Raw genomic sequence first — 9,683 nt, 5'->3', positions numbered from 1 at the left:
CCCCGGCTTGTAGGCATTTGAACTTCCAAAAGCAGCACAAACATCTGGCATTTTCTATGTGAACTGGTCAGAACCTGCTGCAAGATGGCGGCAGCAGAGACGCACCTCACAAGCCGGATGCAGCATCTACGTGTAAATGATCTACATATTGTGACTAACTAGTGCTAACATGTTCCTGCCTGCGAGCATATAAGCGTTTAGCTCAGCAGCTGCAGTAGTTTACCAACCAGACCCAAATATTTCTCAGAGAACTTTGCTTTGTGTGTCGCCGGCGAGCTGAAAGGGAGGCTGCTGCTTCCAAACTGCTGGGGCAACGTCTGGGGTCCTAATGCCACCTGATGTAGTTTTTACAGGTACAAGTTAGAAATCTTCTGAAATGTTTTCTTTAATTCACAGTCATCATGTACTACAGGACCACTGGCAGAAACATAAACACTGTTTAATATTCTGAAAGAAAGAAATTAATTATTCCTGTTTGGAGAAGAACAGGAATCCCTGGAGGTTTGGGATGAAAGACAAACACCCAGACACGATCCTTGTTTTTTCTAAGAGGTGCGACTGGGTGACGACACCTTCTGTAGATATAAGAAGAAGCAGCAGTTTGTTTCCTCTGAAGGTGAAGCCACAAAGTCTCTTCAGTTCAGGTGAGTTCACACAGGTAAGCATGTCTGATAATTCACCTGTGTGTAATATTATTCTCTCAGAGGCTTTGGTGATTTTTTTTAACCCAAAATGTCTGAATTAGCAAAATGTTGAGCTAAAGTTTGAACATTTTGTTTCATTGTATTAAATTGCAATAATATTAAAAATTGCATGTCAACTGCAAAACAAAATGCGACCGTTTTATGAACTTATTGATAATCGTGTGTGATAATATTTTTTCCCCTTGAATTCAGTCTGTAAGGCAATATTCGTGCTTCTTACTACCACTCTGACTTGTAGTCCTGCCAACAGGCTACATTAGATTAGAGGTGATTCAGTTTTGGTAACTTTAACTTTAACTTTTGTTCATTCAACTTTATGGTCATTTTGGAAGCTGTAGTTTGTGATACTGTTGAATTGTGTTTGATTATTACTGAGAGGTGATTCTAATAATCTAAAATCTTTGGACAAGAGTCACGAAATGATGATTTAAAATCACAGAAAGACCTTGAACTCTAGTAAATTCTATTTAATAGAAGAATTGTCAAGATTAGCATCTAATGTAGTTTTGTGGGGGAAGTTATTCCTGTCACTCCGCCTCTGTTGTGTTGAGCTTCCTGTATTTTTGTGAACCTGGACACCAAATTTCAACTGTGCTCATTCTGCATTCACATAATAATCTGTTCATGTGAGTTTACTGAACAATTGTTACATTTCTTCTTGCTGTATTTTCAGAGCATCAGACAGATTTTATCCATCAGCAGTTTCAGCAGAAATCTGACAATGAAGGTAAGTTTGTGAACTGATAGTTCACAGAACAGTTTAGAGGTTTGTGATATCAGTAGCGTAGATGGTTACAGATAATTACTGTCAGTCAGCTCCAGCTTTTCTGTCTCTCAGAGCTGACTTTGCCCACAGCCATGAAACTGGAGGCCAAACGGTTAATACTAATAATAATAATAAAACTTTATTTATAGAGCACTTATAAAAACAAAGTATAAAGTGCTTCACAACAAGAGAAATAAAACACCACAGTGAATGATGAAATATAAAGAAATAAAATACACAAAAGCAATAAAATAAACAGCCAGTTCAGGTAAAATCAGGATATGCTTTCCGATAAAAATGTGTTTTGAGAAGAGACTTAAAAGAAGACACTGACTCAGACAGCCTGATGCCTTCGGGCAGGTTGTTCCAGATCCTCGGGGCCCTGATGGCAAAAGCTCTGTCCCCCTTAGTTTCCATGCTGGACTCAGGAACAGACAGGAGACCCCTGCCCGAAGATCTCAGACTAATTGAAGGTTCATAAGGGATAACATGGTCTAAAATATACAGAGAGGAAAATAAGTATTTGAACACCCTGCTATTTTGCAAGTTCTCCCACTTAGAAATCATGGAGGGGTCTGAAATTGTCATAGTAGGTGCATGTCCACTGTGAGAGACATAATCTAAAAAAAAAAATCCAGAAATCACAATGTATGATTTTTTAACTATTTATTTGTATGATACAGCTGCAAACAAGTATTTGAACACCTGAGAAAATCAATGTTAATATTTGGTACAGTAGCCTTTGTTTGCAATTACAGAGGTCAAACGTTTCCTGTAGTTTTTCCACCAGGTTTGCACACACTGCAGGAGGGATTTTGGCCCACTCCTCCACACAGATCTACTCTAGATCATTCAGGTTTCTGGCCTGTCACTGAGAAACACGGAGTTTGAGCTCCCTCCAAAGATTCTCTATTGGGTTTAGGTCTGGAGACTGGCTAGGCCACGCCAGAACCTTGATATGCTTCTCTCAGAGCCACTCCTTGGTTATCCTGGCTGTGTGCTTCGGGTCATTGTCATGTTGGAGGACCCAGCCTCGACCCATCTTCAGTGCTCTAACTGAGGGAAGGAGGTTGTTCCCCAAAATCTCGCAATACATGGCCCCGGTCATCCTCTCCTTAATACAGTGCAGTCGCCCTGTCCCATGTGCAGAAAAACACCCCCAAAGCATGATGCTACCACCCCCATGCTTCACAGTAGGGATGGTGTTCTTGGGATGGTACTCAGAAAGAAACGTTTAGTGGAATTATGACCAAAAAGTTCTATTTTGTTCTCATCTGACCACATGACTTTCTCCCATGACTCTGGATCATCCAAATGGTCATTGGCAAACTTAAGACAGGCCTGGACATGTGCTGGTTTAAGCAGGGGAACCTTCCGTGCCATGCATGATTTCAAACCATGACGTCTTAGTGTATTACCAACAGTAACCTTGGAAACGGTGGTCCCAGCTCTTTTCAGGTCATTGACCAGCTCCTCCCGTGTAGTTCTGGGCTGATTTCTCACCTTTCTTAGGATCATTGAGACCCCACGAGGTGAGATCTTGCATGGAGCCCCAGTCCGAGGGAGATTGACAGTCCTGTTTAGCTTCTTCCATTTTCTAATGATTGCTCCCACAGTGGACCTCTTTCCACCAAGTTGCTTGGCAATTTCCCCGTAGCCCTTTCCAGCCTTGTGGAGGTGTACAATTTTGTCTCTAGTGTCAGCTTGGACAGCTCTTTGGTCTTGGCCATGTTAGTAGTTGGATTCTTACTGATTGTATGGGGTGGACAGGTGTCTTTATGCAGCTAACGACCTCAAACAGGTGCATCTAATTTCGGACAATAAATGGAGTGGAGGTGGACATTTTAAAGGCAGACTAACAGGTCTTTGAGGGTCAGAATTCTAGCTGATAGACAGGTGTTCAAATACTTATTTGCAGCTGTATCATACAAATAAATAGTTAAAAATCATACATTGTGATTTCTGAATTTATTTTTTTTTTAGATTATGTCTCTCACAGTGGACATGCACCTACGATGACAATTTCAGACCCCTCCATGATTTCTAAGTGGGAGAACTTGCAAAATAGCAGGGTGTTCAAATACTTATTTTCCTCACTGTAGTCTGGAGCCATGAAGAGCCTTAAAAGTAATCAAAAGATCTTAAAATCAATCCTAAAACAAACAGGGAGCCAATGTAAAGAGGCTAAAACAGGTGTTATGTGGTCGTACTTCTTGGTCCTGGTTTACAGCCGAGCAGCTGAGTTCTGTACAGTCTGCAGTCGTTTCACAGTTTTTTGATTAAGACAAGTGAACAGGCTGTTACAGTAATCAAGGCGTGAGGAGATAAAAGCATGTACAACAGTTTCTGCATCACTAAGATTTAAAATAGATGCAATGTTTCTGAGGTAATAAAAACATGATTGGACAAGCTTAGTGATATGTTGCTCAAAACATAAATTGCTATCAAACAGGACACCAAGATTTCTTGCAACAGGCTTGATATGTTGTGACAGGTCACCAGTAGATGGCAGTATTTGTTTAGTGATGTGTTGGGGCCCAATAACAAGGATTTCAGTCCTGCAGAGAACTCAGCGTACTGAGGTCAGTGGGCTTGACAGGGAGGTACAACTGCGTGTCATCCGCATAGCAATGAAAAGAAATACCATGTCTGCGTCTGCATTCCTTAAAAGGTCATTAGTGACTTTGAGAAGGGCTGTCTCAGTGCTGTGGTGTTGACGAAAGCCAGATTGGAACTTTTCAAAGGTATTATTGTTTTCCACAGCAGCAAGAAGCTGCTTAGATACAAGTTTTCCAAGAATCTTGGAGATAAAAGGCAGGTTGGAGATCGGACGATAGTTTTCCAGGAGGGTGGGTGGTTTTTTTAGGACTGGCTGGACACAAGCTGTTTTAAAGTAATCTGGGACGCAGCCAGTAGACAGCGAGCTGTTGAAAATAATTTGTAATAGGGGCGCAATACAATCCATAACTTCCAATAAAAACCTAGTTGGGATTTTGTCCAGAGGGCTGGAGGACACTCTCATAAGAAACATGATGTCTGCGAGTTCAGGCAGCGTAACAGCAAAAAAACTGTTCAACTAATCCCTGAGTGTGTGATCCGCATCTAAAAAGGCAGGATTGGGGGTGATATCAGATCTTATTAACAAAAGAAACTTTTAACAATCAGCATCACAATCAGCAGGGGCACAAGGAGAGGCTGGGTTAACTAACTGATCCACAGTCTTAAATAGGAATCTGGGGTTGTGCTGATGGGCCGAAATAAGTGCAGAGAAATGGCATGTTCTTGCATCCTTCACCATCCTATTATAAAGGAGTAATAACTCTTTCATGGCCACAAAGTGGACCTGGAGACCTGATTTCTTCCATCTGCGTTCTGCTCTTCTGCATTTCCTTCTACAGCTTTGAATACTGTCATTTAACCATGGCTGTTTTCTAGTCTTTGGGTTTGGTCTATTTTTCAGAGGAGCTATGAGATCTAAGGTTGAAGAACACAGGTAGTTAAAAGAATCAACAAAATCATTGGTGTTGGAGGAATCGGGAAACACACTGCCAGGACAATTGAACAGTGTACAGACTTTTGAGGCACTATGCTCATTAAGGACGCGTGTGTACTTAGAGCGGGATAATTCAGTACTAGCAGCCTCTAATTCACAGTTCAAAACAATGCATAGGTGATCGGATACAAACATGATCGGTTAAAACAGTGTGTAAGTCAAATCTCCTCTGTTCCAGCTGGTATCCGTCGTCCTCCTCCTCCTGGCTCCACTGTTGACCAGCTGCCAGAAGCCCGTCCTCCCAGTGGACTGCAGTGACATCTATCGCCAAGACAAGAGCCGACCCAGCGGAGAGTACACCATCTACCCCGCTGGAGAAAAGTCTGCTGTCCAGGTACACTTCCCCCTCTCTGGGACGCAGGTTCCCATTTGTGCTGGAATCAGACTACAAGGTATTTCTTCCTGAGTCAGATTAGGTGATCACACTGCAGAGTCACAAAATCTTGCCGTGACAACCTTTGAACCCCAACCAATCACAGCCCCTTGAGAGAGGAGGCGTCAGGGACTGACTGTTCGCCCTGACAGCACCAACATCAGTCCGCGCTCTGTGCTCCTGTTGGTCAGTGTCAGCAAACATTCACACGTCACACAGGGGATAAATCAAGCAGCTGTCCTGCTCGATGCTCATTTCCTCCCCGACGCGCCCCTCGTGTGTGTCGGCTCGACCAATATCGGGTTGATATCATGTCGTCTGATCCTGACATCACGTGACAAAGGAGACTAGTCGTCACCATGACAGTTCAGTTTGATTTATATTCATACCAGAAGTGATCTCGCTGCACTTCTCACAGTGAAATCTCTGATAGAAACACCGGCCTGGTACAGATACAGGCAGTCGCAGCAGCAGCAGAGGTCGTGAATGAACCTGATAGTTTTATATTGGTGTTTGGCCAATTCCATGGCCCGTCCCTCGCAGGACAATTCAGACTCAATCAGTGTGAATAATTACATGATCATATAATATTCTGGTGTACGCTGTTAGAGCTGACGGTACCTTATTACTCTGAAGTGTTCTGTAACCTGCTGACACCGCTGTCACTGCAGCCGGTATCACACAGTTGGTGTTCAGTAGTTGTGGGTACCGTGTGTGTACTGCTGAAGGCTGTAAGTTTGAGTTTTGAGTTGAATTGCTTCTATTCTTAGTTTTTATTTTATACACTTAGAATGCATCTGTTTTATTTGAAGTTTCCATATTTATCTGTCTCTGTGCTGCTGTAGCAGCCGAAATTCCCCTCTGGGGGATCAATAAATGATGATCTGATCTTAACACACCTTGTACTTTGGCAGTTGCCCCGTGGTGCTAAAAGCCTGTGCCCCCCAGCTATGTGGAGTCCTTCAACATGTCTTCAACCTGAGCCTGAGTCTTCAAAGGGTCCCTGTTCTGTGGAAGACATTTTGCCTCGTTCCTGTGCTGAAGATGCTGCGTCCCAGTGGCTCCAAGTACTTCAGACCGGTGGCACTGACCTCCCACATAATGAAGGCCCTGGAGAGACTAGTGCTGGAACAGCTGCGACCCATGGTCAGACCCCTCCTGGACCCCCTTCAGTTTGCCTACCAGCCCCGGCTGGGAGTTGAGGACGCCATCATCTTCCTGCTGAACCGCATCTACACCCACCTGGACAAGCCGGCAAGCACGGTAAGGATCATGTTTTTTGATTTCTCCAGTGCTTTCAACACCATCCGGCCAGCCCTGCTGGGTGAGAAGCTGGCAGCGATGCAGGTGGATGCCCCCTCTGAGCAAGAATACTGTATGCTAATACGCTATTCACAAGGCTGTTCTTGCTCTCACTGAACTACTGAATAGGTTTGTAGAGTGATTCTATTCACCTCATATATGCTTCCTCTAGGCAATATTATTAGGAAACACTCCATAAACTTTCATTGTTATGCAGATGATACCCAGTTATATCTATCGATCAAGCCAGATGAAACTAACCAGTTAGCTAAACTTCAAGCATGCCTTAAGGACATATTACATATACAATTTATTTATCTGTACTTATATCTGTCTCTGTGCTGCTGTAGCAGTCGAATTTCGCCTCTGGGGGATCAATAAATGATGATCTGATCTTAATACACCTTGTACTTTCCCGGGAGTTGGCTCTGGGTGATTCTAGCCGAGCCCTCTGAGAGTTGCATAAAATATAATAATACATTAAATAACACACAGCCTCATAAGTATTAACCTGATGTACAAGTTTGAACAGCGATTCACTGATGAATGTGTTTGTGTGTAGGTGTACTGTGACATGAAGTCAGAGGGAGGTCGTTGGACGGTGAGTATTTTAACTGAAGTGATTTTCCGTGTGAACACTTCCTGTTGGACTTTCACAATAAACCATACCCCCACCCCACCAGGTGTTCCAGAGGAGGATGGACGGCTTGGTGAACTCTACAGGCCCTGGGATCAATACAAGAAGGGTTTCGGCTGCCCGTCTGGAGAGTACTGGCTCAGTGAGAGACTAAAACTAACAGTCATGTGACTTTGTGAAACTCGCTGTTCGTAATAAGTACATTTAAACTGTGTTGTGTAAAACCAGAAATGGGACTGTGACCAAGTTTCATGACTCGTCTTTAGATCAGTGAATTATCTTCCTAAAAGTCAGTGTTTTAATGTTTTAATGAATTATCTACACGTCTGTACAAAATGTCAAACTGTGCCCAGTTAGTACATGTGTATATATAGTGTGTGTGTGTGTGTGTGTGTGTGTGTGCGTGCTCAGGTCTTGACAACATCCACTACCTGACACGCAACCGAAAATCTGAGCTGCTGGTCGACATGGAGGACTTCGAGGGGAAAAAAGTGTTTGCTCGGTACACTTCATTCGCTGTCGATTCAGAAAGTTCTGGATATCTGCTGCATGTATCTGGATTCATCAGTGGAGGGGCGGGTGAGTTAGAGTCTGTGTTTCAACTGTTCAGTTATTTAGTTACTTACTGAAATGGCAGTTGAGTTCAATGAGACGTCATTGCCACCAGAGTGTTCACCTGTTTGCTCAGATGAGACTCAGGAATACACACTATGTACACACCCATGGCCGCGGTGCACGATGCTGCCAAGGTAGTCTTTGTGTGGACGGTTTAAATGACGACGACCTCTGGTGTCTGTGGATGAGTCAGTGTCAGTGAGGTAAAACGGTGATGGAGCAGCTGGAGACTTCAGGTGTCTGGAACGTAACGGGGATCACCAGTCTGTCTGACAGAAGTCTGCAGCTCTTTAAGGTTCAGCTGATGTTTATAGATCATGCAGATGTACTAACTGTGGTTCTGTATGTGTTTCTGCAGGAGACTCCTTGAGTTACCACAACGAACAGAAGTTCTCCACCTTCGACAAAGACCAGGACTCCTATTCTGGCAACTGTGCGAAAACACACCTGGGGGCGTTCTGGTACAATATATGTCACCAAACAAACCCCAACGGGCTTTATCGTTGGGGGGCTGATAACACTCTCTCTGCTGTTGGAGTGGAGTGGCGCGGTTGGAAGGGCTATGACTACTCCCTGAAGGCCATCAGCATGAAGGTCCGTCCTGTGCAGTAAATCTCCAGGACCAACATACAGCAGAATATCAGCTGATCTCTTGTGATTTCTTTCTCTTTCTCTCATTAAGCATGTAATCTCACTGTGGGCCGTATGTTCCTGAAACTGGGCACAAGCACAATCCACCAGCACAAGAACACCAACTAATATTTGTCATTTTTATTACCATCTGTGGCTCCAAGCAGTCGCCGCTCGCTGCAGCGCGGAAGAAACGCTGAACAGATTATATCAGTTGGAGGAATCAGCAGGTGGAGTCAGGCGGAGCTTCAGTAACGACCAATCACATGAGCTCCTCTCATCTTTAAAAGCAGCAGACAGATGAAATATTAATTGCACCACCTGGTCAGCCTCAGCTGCACCACCTGCCTGGTGCAGAGAAATGACCAAACACAGAGCGCCACCAGCTGACTTCTGCCTTGTGCCAGCAGGAAAGTAGGGCCCATAATCTTTAAATGAAAACACATATGTAGAGTCTGATAGTGTGTAAATCGCTGCATTACCTGCCAATACAATTTTAAAGAGGAAAAGTAAAGTATCAGGAAATCTTTGCAGTTTTGCAGTTCAGTTACAGCCAGTTGAAGGTAGACGGACGTCAGCAGCTGAAGTAAATATTTCCATCTAAAATAAAAGTCCGAGTTTGATTGTGTGTGTGAGCAGCTGCTGGCTGTAAAGAGAAATGATTCTCTGCTGGTTAAGATGTTGCCTTCAGTCCGCTGGCTGCAGCTAAACACACTCTCAGCTTTAAAGTCAAACTAACTAGTTTCAACATAACGTTTGGTGGAGGCTTGAATCTTTATCTGCTGCACGGTGACAATAAATGAGAAGCTGAGCAGAAAGCTGATGTGATGTCTTCACTTTGTCTCCTGTGAGTTTCTTGCAAATGAAATCAGTTCCAACACTCAGGTGTCATGTCTTGTATCAGCTGGACAAACAGCAACAGGTACAGCTGGAAATCCTAAGTCTTTGTGCGGTAAAAAGTTTAAATGTGTTAGCCATACATTAGAAATGGATTCATCTGCATGAAACTGTATTAAAATGCTGTAAAAGGCTGTTAGGTGTGATTTTGTTCAAACTGTATAACAAGGATGAAACATCTGATTTGACTCTTTTACCGAGTTATT

General features: G+C 43.5%; 1 pseudogene; it reads left to right on the top strand.

Annotated features, from left to right (window-relative positions):
- Positions 1–493: 493 nt before the first annotated feature.
- LOC122867432 lies at positions 494–9,398 on the top strand (annotated as a pseudogene).
- Positions 9,399–9,683: the final 285 nt, after the last annotated feature.

Source organism: Siniperca chuatsi, linkage group LG20, assembly GCF_020085105.1.
Source record: "Siniperca chuatsi isolate FFG_IHB_CAS linkage group LG20, ASM2008510v1, whole genome shotgun sequence".
Lineage (NCBI taxonomy): Eukaryota > Metazoa > Chordata > Actinopteri > Centrarchiformes > Sinipercidae > Siniperca > Siniperca chuatsi.
Note: the sequence above shows the minus strand (reverse complement) of the source record. Positions and strands in the feature narration are given on the sequence as shown.